Source organism: Somniosus microcephalus, chromosome 8 (assembly GCF_052327205.1).
Source record: "Somniosus microcephalus isolate GS21.2 chromosome 8, FLI_Smic_1.0, whole genome shotgun sequence".
Taxonomy (NCBI): Eukaryota; Metazoa; Chordata; class Chondrichthyes; order Squaliformes; family Somniosidae; genus Somniosus; species Somniosus microcephalus.
In genome coordinates this window covers 62484152-62505300 of record NC_140994.1, presented here as the reverse complement: position 1 = coordinate 62505300, position 21149 = coordinate 62484152, and positions in this window count along the sequence as shown.

Genomic DNA, 21149 nt, shown 5'->3' with positions numbered 1-21149 from the left:
CCTCACCACCACCTCTCTCGATCCCTCCAATGACTCGATTTTAAAATTCTCATCCTTTTTTTCTAATCCCTCCATGGACTCGCCCCTTCCTATCTCTATAATCTCCTCCAGCCCCACAACCCCCTGAGATATCTGCACTCCTCTAATTCTGTCCACTTGAGCATCCCAGATTTTAATCGCTCCACCATTGGTGGCCATGCCTTCAGTTGCCAAGGCTGTAAGCTCTGTAATTCCCACCCTAAACCTCTCCGCCTCTACATCTCTACATCTCTTTCCTCCCTTAAGATGCTCCTTAAAACCTACCTCTTCTCTGCCCTAATATCGCCTTACATGGCTCGGTGTCAAATTTTGTTTGATAACGCTGCTGTGAAGCGCCTTGAGACATTTTACGACGTTAAAGATGCTATATAAATAAAAGTTGTTGTTTTTATTGTATTGTTTTTAAAATGATAATGCCATGAAGCCAAGTAGAAGGTATTTTTTTCTTCACAATGGAAATGAGTGGCTTTTTTTCTACTTTAAGTTTGACACAGAAATTTGCATGTGACAATGTGACACCTGAAGTTTGACAGACACCGCAAAACTTTAATAGGTACTGGTGGATCTCCTGTGACACTACCAGTGGTGAGATAGAAGGTTACAGTTTATTCCATGTAACATGCAATATATTACCAGGGCCACTAACCTACAGTAAATGAATAAATTAAACAGTGTCTTTATTACACAGTTTTTGCAAGAGTGTCAGTGATAGTTTAGGGCTTGAATTATGTGCACATTCATGTGGAAGCTCTAAATCAGCATGCTGAAGAAGGTTAAGTTAATTATGCAGTTAATTTTATTTCTTAACTTTTTTAAAGTCCAGGTTACAAAGTAAGATTACATAGGATTACATAGGATATACAGCACAGAAACAGGCCATTCGGCCCAACTAGTCCATGCCAGCATTTATGCTTCACTCGAGCATCCTCCCGTCTTTCCTCATCTAACTCTATCAGCATAACCCTCTATTCCCTTCTCCCTCATATACTTATCTAACTGCCCCTTAAATGCATCTATACTATTCGCTTCAACCACTCCCTGTGGTAGCGAGTTCCACATTCTCACCATCCTCTGGGTAAAGAAGTTCCTTCTGAATTCCCTATTTGATTTCTTGGTGACTATCTTGTATTGATGGCCACTAGTTTTGCTCTTCCCCACAAGTGGAAACACACTCTCTGTGTCTACTCTATTAAAAACCTTTTGTGATTTTAAAGGCCTCTATTAGGTCACCCCCTCAGCCTTCTCTTTTCAAGAAAAAAGAGCCCCAGCCTGTACAATCTTTCCCGAAAAGCATAACCTCACATTTTTGGTATCATCCTTGTAAATCTATTTTGCACCCTCTCCAGTGCCTCGATATCCTTTTTATAATATGGAGTCCAGAACTGCTCACAGTACTCCAAGCGTGGTCTAACCAAGGTTCGATACAGTTTTAGTATAACTTCACTACTTTTCAATTCTATCCCTCTCGAAATAAACCCTAGTGCTTGGTTTGCTTTTTTTATGGTCCATGTGCCCACCTTGGGATTGTAACCTTTGGTTAATATTGCCTCTCCTCATTCTTCCTACCAAAGTGCATCACCTTATAGTATTTTTTCTTTAAAAAATCTGTAAAATAATCAATGCCAATATGTTCCTCTATCTGGGTCTCTTATGATGAAGTATGGCAGCAGAGATGTTCTGGTTGCAGGTAGATAGGAGATAGGTTGCAGTAATGGTATGTAACACTACAGGAGAGTGGGGTGGCAAGTGGGCTGGCAAAGATGTGGGGCTGAATTTTGCCGGTGCTCAGAGTGCGGGTTCGGAGGCAGGCCCGCTGTCAAAATGGCAGTGATTGACAGCGGGGCGGAAGTCCGCTCTGAAACCGCCTCCTTGTTAATTTCCCAAGTGCCAGCTCTGCCTGCGGTTTGTAAACCCGGCACTAAGCGGTGGGTCAGGCAATTGAGATACTTAAGAAGCTGCTTAAAGGTATTTAAGCAGCATTTTACCAGGTTCTAACAATTTTTCCATGTTTTTTACAAGGTTCCTGGCGCTCAGGGATCATGTCAGGTAAGTGTGTCGGGTTCTCAATAACTGCATTGCTGTGAATAGTCAACACCTGCAAAAGTGGTATAAAAGCTATCATTTCACAGCTGTTCAATTTCCAATCTTAGAGGCTGGAGCCTTCAGGATTTGGAATACACTTTTCAGCTTTGTGGCGGTTTGAAGTGTTTGGAGCAAACTGTCTATCCAGTGTCACCTCCTTGGTGCAAGCTCTCTCACCATTGACAAATCGCTTCAGCTGCCATTTATTCCATTAGCATCGGTGCCCTTGAAAAAATCTCACCTTGGTCCTCAGGATCCCGCCATGATCAGCCCCAACACCAACATCACCAGACACACCAACAGCACCAACATGCTCCACAATAACCTGATGCTGCACGGGACACAGGGCATTAGCACCCAATCATATTGCTGCCCAGGATGCCAGGGATGGCCTCACCGTGGCCAGATTTACTTCTCTTGACGCTGTACACCCTGGCTGCCACATGATGTGCCAGGTTGGCACCATCCCACACCAGCACCATAAAGTATCCCTACAATGTCCAAGCCACTCGGCCCATCGAGCCTGCTCCGCCATTCAATAAGATCATGGCTGATCTGATTACTCCACATTCCTGCCGACCCCCAATAACTTTTCACCCCCTTGCTTACCAAGAATCTATCTACCTCTGCCTTAAAAATATTCAAAGACTCTGCTTCCACCGCCCTCTGAGGAAGAGAGTTCCAAAGACTCATGACCCTCTGTGAGAAAAATTTCTCCTCATCCCTGTCTTAAATGGGTGACCCCTTATTTTTAAACAGAGACCCCTAGTTCTAGATTCTCCCACAAGAGGAAACATCCTCTCCACATCCACCCTGACCAGACCCCTCAGGATCTTATATGTTTCAATCAAGTCACCTCTTACTCTTCTAAACTCCAGCGGGTACAAGCCTAGCCTGTCCAACCTTTCCTCATAAGACAACCCGCCCATTCCAGGTATTAGTCTAGTAAACCTTCTCTGAACTGCTTCCAGCGCATTTACATCCTTCCTTAAATAAGGAGACCAATACTGTACACAGTACTCCAGATGTGGTCTCACCAATGTTCTCTATAACTGAAGCATAACCTCCCTACTTTTGTATTCAATTCCCCTTGCAACAAATGATAACATTCTATTAGCTTTCCTAATTACTTGCTGTACCTGCATGTGATGAAATAACTGTGTTCTGGCATTTGTATTGTTGTTGTTGTTGTTGTTGTATTTGTTAATGTCTGGAATGTTCCACCGGTGTAACCACTAATGCTCCTCCCTAGCCCTGCCCCCTCTTCTGGAATGTTCTACCAAGGGCTGGGTCGGTGATGAATGATGGTTGCCCTGTGTTAACTTGATGCCATGTTCTTACTTAATAAAAGCCTTTAGTTTTAAGCTTTAACCTCATGGATTCAGGCAGTTATTTGGCACATCAATTTTATTAAGTAACAACTTTTGGAAGATGGATCGATTTTTGAAACCAGAGCGTCTGGATATCGATCCCCATTCGGCAGACGCGTCGAAGAAATTTACGCATTGGCTTCGATGTTTTGAACACTTCATCGCATCGGTCGATTCAACGGTTAACAAGTTGGGTCTTCTAACCAACTTGGTAAGTCATCAAACTTACTCGATAATTGAAGATATTACTACATATGAAGAGGCCCTCGCAGCCCTTAAGACCTTAAGTCGGTTAACGAAGTATACGCCAGGTATCTTTTGTCTACTCGCAGGCAATTACCCGAGGAATCTCTGGACGATTTCCTGCAGGACCTTAAGGCTTTGGCTAAGGATTGCAACTACAAGGCTGTCTCTGCCATAGTGTATCAGGAAGAAGCCATCCGCGATTCTTTCATATCTGGCCTCCGATCTAATTATATTAGACAGAGACTCCTCGAGAACGACTCGTTAGTTTTAAAAACGGTCGTCCCTACTGCTCGATCGTTAGATGTAGCCCAGAAGAATTTAGAAGTGTATGCATCAGCCCATGCATCTCTCTCAGCCTCGTGTGTTCCGAGTATGGAGGCATCCATAACACCAATGCAGCCTCCACTTAATCCTATTGTTGCGGCTGTACCCCATGGGCCTAAGTGTTATTTTTGTGGCCAATCTAAACACCCCAGGCAAAGATGCCCAGCCAGAAAGGCTACCTGTTTTAAATGTAAGAAACGGGGACATTTTAGTAAAGTGTGTAAGGGTAATCCTGTACCCGATGTCTTCTCTGCTGCCGCCTATCGTTTTACTCTAGCCTCGGCTACGGTTGACCAGACCATACCGTGTTCCTTGTCAAAATCTATGATGGACATCAAGATTAATGGTCGTCCTACTGGGTGTTTGATAGACTGTGGCAGTACTGAAAGTTTTATACACCCCAACCTTGTTAACTCCTGTTTATTGAAGGTGTATCCTACTCGAAGTGAAATTGTGATGGCGTCCAAGTCCCTTACTTCGGAGGTAACTGGATATTGTAAAGTCACATTGACCGTTAAGGATACAGAGTATAAGGACTTTAAACTCCTCATATTACCTCAGTTGTGTGTGAACTTAATTTTAGGCTTGGACTTCCAGTGTCAGCATGAGAGCGTTACCCTTAAGTATGGCGGATCTCAGCCTCCACTCACAGTCTGCGGCCTTTCTACTTTAAAAGTAAGTCCGCCTTCTTTGTTCGCGAACCTTGCTCCTAATTGTAGACCTATAGCAACTAAGAGTTGACGGTATAGTTCAGAAGATAATAAAACATTTATAAAAGAGGAAGTGGAAAGGCTTCAACGGGAGGGAATCATCGAACACAGTAATAGCCCGTGGCATGCCCAGGTGGTGGCGGTTAAAACTAATGAAAAGAAAAGACTTGTGGTCGATTATAGCCAGACTATAAACTTGTATACCCAATTAGACGCCTATCCTTTGCCTCGTATTTCTGAGATGGTGAACCAGATAGCTCAGTACCGCGTGTTCTCCACCATTGATTTAAAGTCTGCCTACCATCAACTCCCCATTAAAATAGAAGACTGACCTTATACGGCCTTCGAAGCTAATGGGCGCCTGTACCAATTCCTTAGGGTGCCCTTTGGAGTGACGAATGGGGTATCCGTCTTCCAACGGGAGATGGATCGTATGGTGGATGAATATGCATTGGAAGCAACATTCCCGTACCTGGACAATGTTACTATCTGTGGGCGCGACCAACGGGAGCATGATCAAAATCTCGCGAAGTTCCTAGAGACTGCAAAGAGGTTAAACCTGACCTACAACGAAAACAAGTGTACCTTCAATACTACACGTTTGTGTATTCTTGGTTGCGTTGTGGAGAATGGGGTAATCGGGCCAGATCCTGAAAGATTACGCCCACTTAAGGAATTACCTTTACCTCACACTGTAAAAGCTTTAAGAAGGTGTCTGGGATTCTTCTCGTACTATGCCCAGTGGGTGGCTAACTACTCAGATAAAGTCCGACCTCTTATTAAGTCAATGTCTTTTCCGCTATCAGCGGAAGCTCAGGAGGCTTTCCTTAATATCAAACGGGACATTGAGAAGGCAGTGGTATGTGCCGTGGATGAGAAGATCCCATTTCAAGTGGAAAGTGATGCATCTGATTTTGTGTTGGCAGCAACTCTTAACCAAGCTGGTAGACCAGTAGCTTTCTTCTCTCGTACATTGCAAGGACCAGAAGTTCGACATTCTTCAGTGGAAAAGGAGACACAGGCGATTATCGAAACAGTCAGGTATTGGAGACATTATCTTGCTGGCCAACGTTTTACGCTCATTACTGACCAGCGATCCGTGGCCTTTATGTTCAACACTAAGCAGAGAGGCAAGATCAAAAATGATAAGATTTTAAGATGGCGAATAGAACTGTCAACATATGACTATGATATTCAGTATAGGCCTGGAGTATTTAATGAGCCATCGGATGCTTTGTCACAAAGAGTATGTGCTAGTCTAGGTATAGATAAGCTTCAAAGTCTCCACGATGCACTTTGCTACCCTGGGGTTACCAGAATGAACCACTTCATTAAGTCCCACAATCTACCCTACTCTATTGAGGAGGTCCGGACAATGACCAGAACCTGCCGTGTTTGTGCTAAATGCAATCTCCGCTTCTATAAGCCGTCCGAGCCAGCTCATCTTATTGAAGCAACTCGACCATTTGAGCGTTTGAGTCTCGATTTTAAAGGTCCCCTTCCACCGAGCGACCGTAATGCCTATTTTCTTAATATTATAGACGAGTACTCTTGGTTCCCTTTTGTTATCCCCTGTCCGGATGTGACTAGTGCTGTTGTAATTAAATGCCTCTGCCAACTGTTTTCCTTCTTTGGCATGCCTAACTATATACATAGTGATAGGGGTTCTTCCTTTATGAGCGAAGAATTGCGACAGTTTTTGCTATCGAAAGGGATTGCAACGAGTAGAACTACCAGCTATAACCCTCGTGGTAATGGGCAGGTCGAGAATGAAAATGCGACAGTGTGGAAGGCTATCGTACTGTCTCTGAAGTCGTGAGGCCTGCCAACCTCGCGCTGGCAGGATGTCCTGCCAGACGTGCTGCATTCCATAAGGTCTCTTTTGTGTACAGCGACTGTTAGATCCATGTGTTAATGGAGACACAGAATGCAGGAGTTGATTTAACAAGTATTTACTGAACAAAGTCTGGAGGTGAACTAACAACACAAGACGCTACACAGGCTTATATACCCGAGTGGTCACTACTGGTACTACAGTATACAGGGGCTTCAAACACATAGTTCCTCTTAAAGGTACATACACTACAATTCCTCCCCTTTTAGATAAATAGTACATAACATTTTAAGTAATCATTAAATAACATTTTTACAAGAACAATAATATACACATTTGCTGAAGCTAATCAATTACAAATTCAGTCTCTCTGGAGGCTTCCTGACTCGGTCCGGATAACGCCTCGGTGGTGTAGTAGGTTCTTTTGGCAAGGTCGATTCGGCTTCAATGCCAGTGTCGGGTTCATCTGGTTCCAGTATCACCGGATCGGAGGTAGATACTATGGGTATCTCTGCTTCATCACTAGGCGTATAGAGTTGTGGTGTAGGTTGTCCTTTTTCGGATGACTCTATGATCTGGTCAGCATGGCGCCTTATTATGCTTTCTCCAATGTCCACGGTATACATCAGCGGTCCTAGTCGTGTGCAAATAGTTCCAGGCTGCCATTTCTCGGTACGGTAGTCCCGGGCCAGAACTGGTTGACCTATCTGGAAGGTTCTAGTTGGCCTTTCATTCATGCTTTGAAATTGCCGGTTCTCTACGTCCCTTCTGACGTTTGGCTTGACCAAATCCAGCCGGCATCTTAGTCTTCTATTGAAAAACATCATGGCGGGGGTTTGGTTTGTAACCACATGTGTTGCATTCCTGTACGCAAACAAGAATTATCTACCTTATGTTGTAGATTTATGTCTTCATTACCCATGGCCTTTATGGCCTTCTTGAAGGTCTGGACAAACCTTTCAGCCAATCTATTGGTGGCGGGATGGTATGGGGCAGACGTGTAGTGCTTAGCCCCATTGTTTTTTAAGAACTTCCTGAATTCTTCGGATACAAATTGCGGTCCATTATCAGAACAGATCTGTTCAGGCAGCCCATTCCTGGCGAATATGGTCCTTAATACTGTGATGGTTTTTTCCGTGGTGGTGGAGGACATCTTTATTACCTCCGGCCACTTGGAGTGTGCATCCACCGCGATTAAGAACATTGAGTCCATAAATGGACCAGCAAAGTCGATATGTACCCTTTGCCATGGAGATGAGGGCCACTCCCATGGATGTAGAGGGGCTTGTGGTGGGGCGTTTTGGACCTCCTGGCATCCTAGACAGCTCTTGGTCATTTCTTCGATGTCTCCATCGATACCTGGCCACCACACAAACGCTCTGGCTAAGTTCTTCATTTTCACTCCACCCAGATGCCCCTCGTGAAGCTCCTTTAGCACTCTATCCTTGAGTTTGGATGGAATCACCACTCTGGATCCACACATCAAGGTTCCTTGGCACACTGACAGCTGTTCTCTTCTTTGCGAGAATGCTGGCAACAGTGGTTCGCCATGTGCTGGCCATCCCTTCACCGTTAAATCGTAGACTCGTGAGAGGGTTAGGTCATTTCGCGTTTCCTTTTCAATGGTAGAATTTGTCACCGGTAGACATTCCTCTATGGTCGAGTGGAATATCTCCACTGGGTCCACTGTAGGCGCCTCTTCCACCGTTGGCAACGGTAGGCGCGATAACCCATCAGCATTCCCATGCTGTTTTGTTCCTTTGTACTCTATGTCATATTGGTGTGCCCCTAGGAAAAGGGACCACCTCTGTAGCCTTTGCGCTGTCATAATGGGAACGCCCTTTTTAGGGTTGAATTTCTTCACCCCCCACACCAGGCTGAGTGCCTCCCTGTCGATCTGGGCATAGTTACGCTCAGCTGAGTTCAATGAGCGTGACACAAAAGCTATCGGCCGCTCCGAGCTATCAGGGAATCTATGCGATAATACCGCTCCCACGCCGTAAGGGGATGCATCGCACGCCAGTCTGATTGGCAGTGATGGGTTGTAATGAGCCAACACTTCCCTGGACGTGATCAAGCCTTTGCATTTATGGAAGGCACGTTTACAGTCTTCGCTCCATTTCCAAACTACTCCCGTTTGTAGCAGTGCGTTAAGCGGGTGCAGAACCGTCGACAAGTTTGGTAAAAATTTATGATAGCAATTTACTAATCCCAGGAACGACCTTAATTGTGAGACATTTTCAGGCGCTGGGGCCTGTATGACCGCTTCAATTTTTTCAGGTGATTTATGCAACCCTTCTTCGTTAATGACATGGCCACAATATGATATTTGTTTCTGGAAAAATTCGCACTTGGGGCGATTTGCTCGTAGGCCCCGCTCTCTCAGCCTCGTGAGCACCTGCTCCAAGTTGGCAAGGTGCTCGTTGTCGTTTTCTCCTGTTACAAGGATGTCGTCTAGGTAGCATTGAGTCCCCGGAATCCCTTGCAGGACTTGCTCCATAGCTCTTTGCCAGATAGCCGGAGCTGATGCCACTCCGAAAACCAGTCGATTGTACTGGTACAGGCCTTTGTGTGTGTTTATCGTGAGATACTTTTTAGAGGCCTCCTCAACCTCCATCTGTAGATATGCCTGTGCTAAGTCAATTTTGGTGAAACGTTTCCCTCCGGATAGTGAGGCGAAAATATCTTCTATCCTCGGAAGAGGACACTGTACCGTGTGAAGAACCGGGTTTACAGTCACCTTGAAGCCCCCACAGATGCAAACTTTTCTCTGTTCTTCATATTTATCATTATTCAACGTTTTCTTCATGACCGGGACGATGGGTGTTGCCCACTCGCTCCAATCTACCTTGGATAACATGCCCGCTTTTTCCAAATTCTCCAGCTCTGCCTCGACGGCTGGACGAATTGCGTATGGCACCGGCCTTGCCTTAAAAAACTTGGGAATTGCCGCATCTTCCACTTTTATTGAGGCGGTGGCACCTTTCAGGGTTCCTAGTTCCTGTTGAAACACTTCTTTGGCGTTAGCCCAGATTTCTTTTAATCGTCCAGGTATGACATCATCATCGTTTTTTTTCTTACTGGTCACCGTCAGTGCCTGAATGGAGTGCCAGTCTAAACGTATCTTTCTGATCCATTCACGTCCCAACAACGGTGGACCACCATCTTGCAGAACGTATAAATACAACTTCTGTATTTCCTTGCCGTTGTATACAACAGGCACCCTTATTTTCCCTCTAGGGTATACTTTCTGCCCCGTATATGTCTTCAAGACAATGGATGTGTCTTTCAAAGGTATATGCGGAAATAGCCGCTCGTAATCCCGTCGACTTATGACGGTCAGAGCTGATCCTGTATCTAGCTCCATTTTGAATGGTCTGGTAATCTTCTTTGGCAATTACATTATGTAATTTGAGACAGCTTAGTCTCTTGTTTCCGGAGTCGCTATCGCTATTCTGGTCTTCGGAGCTACTGTCCGTCATCATTTGTACCTTTCTGTACTTTTCCTTATTGACCTTTTTACTGTCAGCGGATTTCTTTCCAGATCTGCATACACGTGCAATGTGTCCCATCTTTCCGCATTGCCTGCATGCTTTGTCCTTGAACCAGCAGTCCTTCTGGTCATGGGTGGATCTGCCGCAGCGATAACATCTCTCAAAACCCCGTGTCATTTCATGGGTGCCGAAGTCCTGTGGCTTTTGCTGTATCTCTGCAGCTCCTCTTGCTGCTGCTTCGTATGATACAGCCACACTGAAAGCCTTGTCCAGTGTCAAATCTTTCTCAGAAAGTAGTCTTTTCTGTGTTCCTTCGCTTAGGAGGCCGCAGACGAATTTGTCTCGTAGAGAATCTGCCAGTCCTGCCCCGAATTGGCAGTGCTTTGACAGCAATCGTAATTCGGTGAGGTAATCAGCGTTACTTTCATTCTTCTGCTGATTCCTCCTGAAGAATTTGAATCGTTCCGCTATCAGCAGCAGTGTTGGGTTTAAGTGCTCCTGTAAGGTATCAGCAATCTCATTAAAATTCTTGTCCATCGGTTTGGCTGGAGTGATCAAGTTTTGTAACAGCCCGTATGTCCTTGCGCCCATCAGATTTAGAAGTACCGATGCCTTTTTATCATCCGCTACTTCAGTAGCCTTGCAATATACCTCCACTCTTTCCACATATGTGGTCCAATCTTCTATATCACTATCGAAAGCAGTAATATTGCCAGTCTTCGGCATCTTGAAAATTTAAAATGGTGCTTCCCGCGCTTTTCTTTCTTCCCCGCCGAGTTAAGATGGCGCCTCCTGCGCTTTCCCGCTGCTGCCAACGCTGTTCTCCGCGGTTCCTGTTGCGACCTGCAGCTTTTCGCGGTATTTCTATTTAAAAAAAAATTTTTTTTATAGCGCTTCAATAGTTTCTCCATTACTTGGAGAACCGTTCCCGTCGTGGAGCGGACCCTCTGGGACTTTCCCCACCCTCTGCTCGGTCCGAACGCTGACCTGCTTCACAGCACCGGCCGCGCCCTGAGTGCTCCACCCTCTCTCTCTCTTTGCTTCTGCTTCCCGACTCGCTGCCCGGCCCCGTTGCAGAGCCACCCGATCGAGCTCTAGCCCGCCGCAGCCCAGGAAGGATCAGTGCACTACCTGCCACCAGCCCATTTAGCTGGGGAAACCACAGACTGGAGACCAAGCCTGGCCCTCGTTTTCAAGTTTCTTCGAGTTATTTTTTTTTCTTGCTTCTGGCTTCGACCTTCATCTGAGGAATCGATCCCCTTGAGGTGCTGCCGAATTGCAGGTAAGTTCGTTTCTAACTCGTCGCCACTGTTAGATCCGTGTGTTAATGGAGACACGGAATGCAGGAGTTGATTTAACAAGTGTTTACTGAACAAAGTCTGGAGGTGAACTAACAACACAAGACGCTACACAGGCTTATATACCCGAGTGGTCACTACTGGTACTACAGTATACAGGGGCTTCAAAAACATAGTTCCTCTTAAAGGTACATACACTACAGTGACGAATGCCACCTCTCATGAAAGGATGTTTAGTTTTCCAAGAAAAGCTACTAATGGAGTAATGTTACCCACATGGTTGACGACCACGGGCCCTGTGTTGTTGCGCAGACATGTGAGAGGCCACAAGACTGATCCACTGGTGGAGGAAGTACAACTCCTCCATGCTAATCCCCAGTATGCATATATTCAATGTCCGGGTGGGCGAGAGGATACGGTCTCTATTAAAGATCTTGCACCTGCTGGAGCTCGAAAAGAGTTCGACTCTGAGAGTAGAGTTTTCAATCATGGTATTGGACCTTCAGAGACACAAACCCTCAGTGTGGAAAATACTGATGATTCTGGGAATTCAAATGAACCAGAGTTAGTACTCCGGGAGGAGCCTCAGCAAGAGTTACGTCATTCCCAGAGGATTATCAGACCTCCTGACAGACTGAATCTATAGCAGGGGGTGAATGCGATGAAATAACTCTGTGTTCTGGCATTATTATTGTTGTTGTTGTTGTTGTTGTACTTGTTAATGTCTGTATTGTTCCACCGGTGTAACCACTAATGCTCCTCCCTAGCCCCGCCCCTCTTCTGGAATGTTCTACCAAGGGCTGGGTCGGTGATGAATGATGGTTGCCCTGTGTTAACTTGATGCCATGTTCTTACTTAATAAAAGCCTTTAGTTTTAAGCTTTAACCTCATGGATTCAGGCAGTTATTTGGCACATCACTGCATAGTAACGTTTTGTGATTCATACACTAGGACACCCAGATCCCTCTGCATCTCAGAGCTCTGCAATCTCTCACCATTTAGATAATATGCTTCTTTTTTATTCTTCCTGCCAAAATGGACAACGTCACAATTTCCCATATTCACCATTTGCCAGATCTTTGCCCACTCACTTAACCTATCTATATCCCTTTGTAGCCTCTTATGTCCGCCTCACAAATCAATTTGCGCATGATCTCTTTAAGGAAACCAACTGATGACGCGTCATCAAATGACGTCATCAGACCCACTTCCTGCTAATTGTCCGTGAACCTTGCAGGGCGGGCTTAAGAAGCCCTATTAACATAAAATCTTGTTGGAGGCCGAGATCGAGACAGATGCGAGGTCCCCACATGCCACGGACATCGCCCGCCACGGACCCACCGAGGTTTGAAAAATCCAGCCCGTGGTTTGGGAGTATTGGGGCTGTGTGGATCTAGGCAAATGGGAAGGAAGTCCTACCATTGAGCCACGGCTGGCACCTAATATAAAAAAGACCTGCATTTAAAAAACGCCTTTCACAACCTCAGGACGTCCCAAAGCGCTTTACAGACAATGAAGTACTTTTTGAAGTGTAGTCACTGTTGTAATGTAGGGAAGCTGCAAGAAAACTTGGGCAGTCACATTTCACAGTCTCCACATTAACATCTGCCAGTTAGCATCTCTGATTGAACAGTTTAAAGAATGAACGGCAGCCTTGATAACATTGTGCCCAACAGCGCCATCTAGAGAGATGTTGAAGCATGTTTCTCTGATATTTTCCATTTGTCAAATTAAATGGGGCTGAACTTCTGGGATTCCTATTCCGTCAGTGGAAATGCAGCAGAGCAGGAGCCCCATTCGCCTGCAGCCAATGCCGTAGGCCCTGTCCCAAAGTGGAGGTGGGGTTATTGTCATAATAGGGGTGGGTGGCCCAGACTTGCATGGGTGTAACAGTGGCACCTGCCTCCACTGCCACCAGCAACATCGGAACAGCGCCATGCCACGCTGGTGGTGGAGTGAGAGATCTAGGAAGTGCCAAATAGACATATGCAAAAAATTTTTATTAATATCCCTGAAATGCAATGAAAAAGTCAAACCTGAGGTAATCATTTCCCTCTGGGAACATTTTGAGGCTTTTAGAAGACCCACTGCGAAAGTCACTCCTGCTCTGAGCGAAAGAAATGTCTGCTGGGCCTAGAGAGGGTGTGCTGGTCAGACTCCCTGGGGTAGCCTGGGAATACCACCAGACATGCCCCTCTAAAGCTATCCTCCAACATGGTGATCGTGCGTTGGCGATTGCCCAGCTCCCCCCACCCATTGGAATTTGGGCCGTTCTTCAGACGGGGCAGGATCCTGGAAGATTTGGGTTCTACACTGAGTGCCGCCCCCCCCCCGTGACAGCCGATCCATCTGCTCTGCGCCCTCCCCAGTCCATAAAATGCCGGCTTCAATAAAGCTTTTCCAATCAGCCACAATCCCGACTAGAAGTAGAGTGTGAATCCCACCCATCCAACATTAGACTAGGCCTATATTCTCTAGAGTTTAGAAGAATGAGAGGTGATCTCATTGAAAGGTATATATTCTTAAGGGCTTGACAGGGTAGGTGTAGGGAAAATGTTTCCCCTGTCTGGGGAGTCTAGAAGTAGGTGTCACAGTCTCAGAATAAGGGGTCAGCCATTTAGTACTGAGATGAGGAGAAATTTCTTCACTCAAAGGGTTGTGAATCATTGGAATTCTCTACTCTAGAGGGCTGTGGATGCGAAGTCATTGAGTATATTCAAGAGAGAGATCGATAGATTTTTGGATACTAAGAGAACCAAGGGATAGGTGGAGTTGAGGTAGAAGATCAGCCATGATCTTATTGAATGGTGGAGCCAGCTCAAAGGGCCAAATCACCTACTCCTGCTCATATTTCTTATGTTGATGGCATGGTGGCAACACCCAGGGAGCTGAGCATTCACTTGCATAATGTAGTGTTAGCTGGTTACAAACAGGAGGCTGAACATCGAGAGTGGAATCTTTTCCTCTCAACACAAGTCATGACATTGAGCAAGGGAGAATATGAAGGCAAACTATGACCCCTTGGACTTTTGTGAACCCTGCCACTCTGTAAAAACTCGGTGGCCTTGCATGCTGCCACCAGTTGTCTATGGGGGATGTCCTTAGTGGTAGCCTGGAATGACCCTGTAGCTCTAGGTCTGCAGGCGTGAGGCCTAAATCAGTAATGGTGTCCCTGGTAAAGCAAAGTCCCCATAGATAGGTTTTATGAAGGGGAAGTCATGTTTGACAAATTTGCTGGAGTTCTTTGAGGAAGTAACATATAGGGTGGATAAAGGGGAACCAGTGGACGTAGTGTATTTAGACTTCCAAAAGGCATTTGACAAGGTGCCACACAAAAGATTATTGCTTAAGATAAAAAATCTCGGGATTGGGGGTAATATTCTGGCATGTTGGCTATCTAACAGAAGGCAGAGAGTTGGGATAAATTGTTCATTCTCAGACTGGCAATCAGTAACAAGTGGTGTTCCGCAGGGGTCAGTGCTGGGTCCCCAACTCTTTACAATCTATATTAACGATTTGGAGGAGGGGACCGAGTGTAACATATCAAAGTTTGCAGATGATACTAAGATGGGAGGGAAAGTAGTGAGTGAGGAGGACATAAAAAACCTGCAAGGGGACATAGACAGGCTAAGTAAGTGGGCAGAGATTTGGCAGATGGAATACAATACTGGAAAGTGTGAGGTTATGCACTTTGGCAGGAAAAATCGTAGAGCAAGTTACTATCTTAATGGCAAGAAACTGGAAAGTACTGAAGTACAAAGGGATCTGGGGGTCCTGGTGCACGAAACTCAAAAGGTAAGTGTGATAAAAATGATAACATCCGGGAAGTTATGTCATCACTTCCTGTGAACTATGAACTATGAACTGTGTACATACCTCACTTCCTGTCATATGTCACTTCCTGTTGGACTGGTATAAATACTGGTCTGTTCAGTATTGTAAGAGGCTTCTACCAGAGGCATGGTAAAGACCTCTCTTGTGTATATAGTGTGTTTATAAGTTACTTAAAGCTTACTTTAAAGTTATTTGATGGTAAGTCTCCTTTTTCTTACATCAATTTAAGTAACTTAGTATTTACACTGACAAATACTAGACCTTCAGACAAACTCGGAAGTTAAGGATCCAGGGAACCACCCATCATGGAGAAAATCCTTAGACCTATTCGTCTGGACTTGGACCCGAATACACCAGCAGCTGGCAGGGTATGGAAGCATTGGTATCGTACTTTTGAGAATTTTCTGGATGAATGTAAAGCGGATGCTCCTGCTAAATTGAAGATACTTGTCAATTATGTGACCCCAAAAGTGTTCGAATATGTTGATGACTGGGATAGTTACGAAGAGGTGATTCGGGCACTTAAGAAACTGTATGCGAAGACCCCAAATGAGGTCTATGCTAGACATCTACTGGCCACAGCCCGACAAGGGCCAGGGGAATCAATTGACGAATTCCTGCAAGAACTTCGCAGGCTCAGCGTAGATTGTAACTTTCAGGCAGCCTCAGCTGAGCTGTACCGCCAAGAAATGATTCGTGATGCTTTCATCTGCGGGATTGCCTCTCCATTTATACGCCAGCGTCTACTAGAAAGTAAAACACTTGAGCTACAAAAAGCTTTTGACCTAGCTTGTTCACTGGATTTGGCAAAGAGAAATGCAGACCTCTATCAGCTGCCCAGATCTCGATCTGCTGCTGTAGCTGCAACCAGACAATTCAAGCGGTCTCAGGTGAACCCTATCATGGGGGAATCTAATTCTGATAATTCTGATGAAGAAGAGGAGGACGACCCCACTTTAGCAGCCTCTTGGCAATCTAGGAAGGAATGCTTCTTTTGTGGAGATGCTTTTCACCCTAGGAAAACCTGCCCTGCTCGCAATGCAATCTGCAGTTATTGCGGGAAAAAAGGACACTTTGCTAAAGTTTGCCTATCAAGGGCCTCTACGAGGGCCAATCCAGCTAAGGCCTACCGAACTGCCCCAATTAGGGCCTATCAAGATGCTCCAGCTAGGACCTATCAAGCTTCCTCTCGAGCTCTCTCCCGAAGAAGCACACCGAGAGTTTTAGCCACTCTCTGTGCAACGACACCAATTACAGCTGCTTGCCCACAGAACCTGTCTCATGCAGCCACAAAAATTTCAATTAAAGGGCATACCTTAGATGCCTTAATTGACTCAGGAAGTACTGATAGTTTCATTAAGGAACAGATTGTTGCGAAATTGAAACTACATGTCTTCCCATCGGACCAGGCAATTGCGATGGCCCAGTCATCACTTAATACCAGAATCTCCGGCTTTTGTGTTGTTGATATGACACTTCATGGTCGTATGTATCCCTCCACCCGACTTTCGGTGCTCAAAGACTTATGTAGTGATCTCCTCTTAGGGCTGGACTTCCAAAAACAGCATAAGAAACTCACCATTGAGTTTGGTGGATCCAAACCCGGACTTACTATTTCTAATATACCATCTAAATTACCATTTTGTGCATTATCAGCAGCTTCACTTGATGAACCCTCATTATTTGCCAGTATTCCGCCTCAATGCCAACCGATAATAACGAAATCGCGGCGCTTTAATCAGGAAGACCAATCTTTTATTGCGGCTGAAATCTCTCGACTTCTAGCAGAGGATATCATTGAACCATGTTCGTCGCCCTGGCGGGCTCAAGTCGTCATTGTCAAGAACCCTCTAAAACCTCACAAACAGCGACTATGCATCGATTATTCGCAAACCATCAATCAATATACCGACTTGGACGCCTACCCATTGCCACGCATTGATGATATGGTTAATAAACTGGCCGAATACAAAGTGTTCTCAACTTACGATTTAAAAAGTGCCTATCATCAGTTACCCTTGAAGGTCTCAGATAAGCAGTACACAGCCTTTGAGGCTAATGGACGGCTGTACCAATTTCGTCGCCTCCCATTCGGGGTTACTAATGGAGTGGCTGTCTTTCAACGGGCAATGGATGGCCTGGTTAAGCAGGAAAACCTAAGGGACACTTTTCCCTATCTTGATAACATTACCATTGCAGGTCACGATCAACAGGAACACGACTCCAACCTCCAAAAATTTCGGGATGCCCTCCATCGCCGTAATTTGACCCTGAATGAATCCAAATCTGTTGAGTCGCAACCGACCATCAACATCCTTGGCTACTGCGTAGGCAATGGTATCATTAAGCCAGACCCAGAAAGACTTCGCCCGCTCCAAGAGCTCCCGTCACCTAAGAATCCGGCTTCTTTACGTCGGGCTCTCGGTCTGTTTGCATACTACGCTAAATGGATTCCTCATTTTTCGGACGAAATCCAACCCTTGCTGCATGCTAGATCATTTCCACTGGGAACAGCGGCTGTTGCAGCCTTTAACCTTCTCAAAAAACAGTTGGAGAAAGCGGCTCTTCACTCCATTGATGAGAATCTCCCTTTCGTGGTTGAATGTGATGCCTCGGAGGTGGCGATCTCGGCTACTCTGAATCAGGAAGGTCGTCCTGTAGCATTTATGTCCAGGACCTTACAAGGTGCCGAGCTACATTATCCTCCGGTTGAGAAAGAAGCCACAGCCATCATAGAGGCAGTACGGAAGTGGAACCATTTTCTAGCTCGCCAGCACTTTACATTGATCACGGACCAACGATCAGTCGCCTTCATGCTCGATAATCGAAAACGAACCAAAATTAAGAATAATAAAATACAACTTTGGAGGATGGAACTGGCCTCTTTTGGTTATACCATTCTCTATCGGCCTGGCAAGGAGAATGTGGCCCCGGACACCCTCACACGGGCATTCTGCTCCACTATGTCATCCTCCACTCTCATGGATGTCCACAATGGTTTGTGTCATCCTGGCGTTACGCGCATGCTACATTTCGTACGATCACGGAATCTCCCTTTTTCCACTGGAGATGTAAAGAAAATATGCTCAGAATGCCGGCTTTGTGCGGAATTAAAACCTCAGTTCTTCCGCCCCTCAGATGGTATACTCATACATGCAACCCAACCGATGCAACGACTTAGCATCGATTTTAAGGGCCCAGTGCCCTCTTCAACTCGGAACACATATTTGCTCACCATGATCGACGAATATTCACGTTTTCCGTTTGCCTTCCCCTGCTCCAATATGCTGGCGTCCACAGTAATCTGCTGCCTTGAGCAGGTATTTTCTCTCTGTGGCATGCCGGCTTATATTCACTCAGATCGGGGTCCATCCTTTATGTCAAGGGAACTCAAGGACTACCTCTCAGAACGGGGAATTGCTACAAGCAAAACAACACCATACCATCCCATCGGAAATGGGCAGGTAGAGAGGTATAATGGTATCATCTGGAATTCCGTACGTCTCGCTTTAAGATCTCGGGGCCTACCAGACCAGCAATGGGAAACAGTGCTTCCGGATGCATTGCACTCTATACGGTCCCTGCTTTCTACAGCCACAAATACTACACCTCATGAGCGGTTCTTTGGATTCCAGCGTCGCTCATCTCATGGGACATCACTCCCGTCATGGCTAACTACTCCTGGACCTGTATTACTCCGAAGATACGTTCGGACGTCTAAAAATGACCCTCTTGTAGACGAGGTCGAACTAACCGATGCCAACCCCACCTATGCAAACATACGATATTCCGACGGCCGAGAATCTACCGTATCATTACGGGATCTGGCTCCCTGCCCACCAGGACCTAGTGGGACATCGGGTGATGGCATTTCACCAGGAAACTCTTGGGACCTATCGGGTACCCCTCTCCAGGATCCTGATCGGACACCAACTAGCTTGGTGCCGGTAGAACCCCGTGCTCAAGGTTGCGACCCTCCCAGTACCGCGCATGAAAGTACTGATCCGCCACAGACCAGCTCTGCACCTCCCTCTGAACAGAGGCAGTCCGACTTTGAACCTATTGGGGCTCGTACTCGAAGCCATGATCTCCCCGACCCTTCACAGGGCAATCCAGGCCACACAGACTCTGACCAATGGCCAACCGCATGTAAGCGGACCAGCGACCCTCTACGACGGGAATCCAAACGGGTGCGACTCTTCCTTGTTCGGCGGCTGCGGACCAAAAGGTAGACCACAGCCTCCTAATCCTGCAGGAGGGAAGAATGTGATAAAAATGATAACATCCGGGAAGTTATGTCATCACTTCCTGTGAACTATGAACTATGAACTGTGTACATACCTCACTTCCTGTCATATGTCACTTCCTGTTGGACTGGTATAAATACTGGTCTGTTCAGTATTGTAAGAGGCTTCTACCAGAGGCATGGTAAAGACCTCTCTTGTGTATATAGTGTGTTTATAAGTTACTTAAAGCTTACTTTAAAGTTATTTGATGGTAAGTCTCCTTTTTCTTACATCAGTTAGTATGCAGGTGCAGCAAGTGATTAAGAAGGCCAATGGAATGTTGGCTTTCATTGCTAGGGGGATAGAATATAAAAATAGGGAGGTATTGCTTCAGTTGTACAAGGTATTGGTGAGACCGCACCTGGAATACTGCGTACAGTTTTGGTGTCCATACTTAAGAAAGGACATACTTGCTCTCGAGTCAGTACAAAGAAGGTTCACTTGGTTAATCCTGGGGATGAGGGGATGGACATATGAGGAGAGGTTGAGTAGATTGGGACTCTACTCATTGGAGTTCAGAAGAATGAGAGGCGATCTTATTGAAACATATAAGATTGTGAAGGGGTTGGATCGGGTGGATGCGGGGAGGATGTTCCCGATGATGGGTGAAACTAGAACTAGGGGGCATAGTCTTAGAATAAGGGGCTGCTCTTTCAAAACTGAGATGAGGAGGAACTACTTCACTCAGAGGGTGGTAGGTCCATGGAATATGCTGCCCCAAAAAGCTGTAGAAGCTACATCATTACATAAATTTAAAACAGAAATAGACAGTTTCCTAGAAGTAAAGGGAATTAAGGGTTACGGGGAGCGGGCAGGAATTTGGACATGAGTCTAGGTTCGGATCGGACATGGCCCTGTGGGTAGCGGAGCGGGCCCAGGGGCCGTGTAGCCTGATCCTGCTCCTATTTTGTGTGTCTAATTCTGTTAGATTCAGGAGATGGTTCTGTGATAGTGGATTGGCAGTTAGGATCAGATCAGCCATGATCTTATTGAATGGCGGAGCAGGCTCGAGGGGCCGATTGGCCTACTCCTGCTCCTATTTCTTATGTTCTTATGTTTTATGTTTAGCTGTAGCAAATGTAGCTACGTGTATGTCTGCCTGTGTATATTCTGTGCCGGTGGCTGGTGCCTTGAACTTCTGGTACTGCCTCACCAGCCGAGCGTGACTGCCTTCTTCTAAAGAGCAATGATAGAGGAGAATTCCGAATGGGTAATGCAATGTGCCTGGTGTCAAAGAAGGTCGGGGCATCAAAAAGACAAAATAAAGAGTAAGTTCCAAAAATGAGTCCGAATTAAGTTTATAACTGATGCGATAAACCTTGAAGCTCTTTCACTTTCTCCCTAGTCCATAGCAACCCTGGGCACTGGTCTTATACAGGCAAGAACAGGAGCTAGTACTGAAGCAGTTGAGGGGTTGGGAGAAATGATGGAGTAGAGCTGGGTGCTTTTAGCATACATGTGGACACTGATCCTATGGATGATGTCACCGCTGATGGTTTGGTCATATGTAGCTATAGTAATCTGGGATGTAATGTTTAAGTTATCCACCAGATGGAGCCAAAGATTAAGGCATCACATTCACCAGTGTTTAAGGTAATGTGGCATTGCATTATGGGTATGACTCAGAGGTGA